We start from the raw sequence: 1708 nt of genomic DNA, 5'->3' as shown, positions 1-1708 counted from the left end.
CTCTATGATGAATGTGCCTTCTTTTAATCCTGTCAGAAACTCTACGATTGTTCCTATGTATAACCTAATTTGGAGATACTTGTGTCAAAAACCTGAATTTGAAGCCCAGGCCAAATGCTTCCTCACCCCAAGCTCCACCGGCCCTGCCTCAGGGGATGAAGTCGTCTTCCTTGTTTGGTGAATGAATGAATGGATGGATGAATGAATGAAATAGCACACGTATTTAGCCTAAGTTAATCAACCAGAGTACTTTGTAAACTGCAAACTGTAGGACATTCGGGAAGGTTATTGCCACAAGCCTGTTAGGATAATAGCCCCATTCGCTCCTGCCTCTCCGCGATGGCTCAGGACCAGTGAACCAACTTTTCTGTGAGCCGGGTTCTTGTCCGCCTTTCCCCGCCCAGGACCCCGCCCCCAGCGCGCGCGCCCGGAAGCCCCGCGGAAACGCGCCAGGCCCTGCCGGAAGTGATGTAACGCCACGGCCTAGCAACCGTTGCGAAGGAGCTAGTCTCTAGATCCCACTTGAGCCTGTGCGCCTCCTAGGGGGTGGGGAATTGGTGTCGTGAGGAGAATTTGAGGTAACTTCGCCGACTCGCGGTCGGGAACTCCCCCGAACCTCGAAATAGGAGCGAACTCCCGCCTCCTCAAGGTTCCATTGCAGCATCTCGCAATTGAAGGGGTCGCGCGGTTAAGCCCCCAAATCGGGGGTCAGGCCCCTGCCGGGCCTCGCCGGGATCCAGGCCGCTCCTTCGCGAGATGAACTATGATGAACCATCGGGGAGCCCACTGCAGCCCCCGCAAAGAGCCTGGTCGGGTGTGGGGGGGTCACCTGTCCCCTGTCCCGAGCTGGGGGGGGGGGCAAGGGACACTATTTTGGGTTCTACTAGGAGGCTGCGAGTCAGCGCTCGTGCCAGCCTGGGACCAAGGCAGCAAAGTTCCTGTCCCGAGTTGTGCCAGATAAAACGCACGTCCTGGTTTTAATTTCGTCCCCACCCCCTCGGGTTCTTATGTGGGTGAGTGCTTGTGAATTAGCGTGGAGATTTGCGCTGGAAGAGGGAGAATAATTGCTTTTGCTAATTTTAGAGCGCAAAGCCCACTGGGCACAGAAAACCTACCTGTTCAGTACATTTGTCCTTAGCGAGTGACCATTTGAAAGCTGGTGGGCTGCTGGATGTGGGGGGAATAAACCCAACTACGGGAGTTTCTTTCCCTTCCTGGTGACGTTTTATTAGTTTATCTAGATTTTTGGTTTGCTTTTATTTTTTTGAAAGGGAAAAAAGGATAGACCTATAGATATTTCTAAATCATTTAAAATTAAATATATATGTGTGTGTGAAAGTTATGACGTGGACTTTTACTTAAAATACTTTTTAACAGTTACACCTCCGATGTGGATTTATTTTTACGTCTGTAAAGGTTTTCCTTTTTACAGCTTGAAGGAAACCTCAGGTTTATAAGCCAGACTGGTTATCTTTTCTGTCCTCTTTCGACTTATTTTTTAGCAATACTCATAATTTTATCATTATTCTGGAGAATGATAGTATCTTTACATTTGATGTTTTCTAAATATCCAGCTCCACCCACCCAATGTAAAAAGCCCATTTCAGAGCAAAATGCTTGCTGCCACGACTTGTTTCACAGTTTTTACTATTAGGGAGCACTGAAGTAATTTTTTCTTTAGTTCTTTTTTTTTTTTTTTTTTTTTTTT

The 1708-nt window shown here is 47.8% G+C and overlaps 1 protein-coding gene across 1 annotated transcript in view; it reads left to right on the top strand.

Annotated features, from left to right (window-relative positions):
* Positions 1-541: 541 nt before the first annotated feature.
* Positions 542-1708, top strand: part of IFT81 (intraflagellar transport 81) — a 95602-nt gene continuing 94435 nt past the window's right edge. The window contains exon 1 of the mRNA XM_008570451.1: positions 542-578. The gene's annotated coding sequence lies outside the window, so the exon portion shown is untranslated. The remainder of the gene's footprint in view (positions 579-1708) is intronic.

Source organism: Galeopterus variegatus, unplaced genomic scaffold (genome assembly GCF_000696425.1).
Source record: "Galeopterus variegatus unplaced genomic scaffold, G_variegatus-3.0.2 Scaffold604, whole genome shotgun sequence".
Classification (NCBI taxonomy): Eukaryota; Metazoa; Chordata; class Mammalia; order Dermoptera; family Cynocephalidae; genus Galeopterus; species Galeopterus variegatus.
This window is presented reverse-complemented; position numbering and strand designations above follow the sequence as displayed.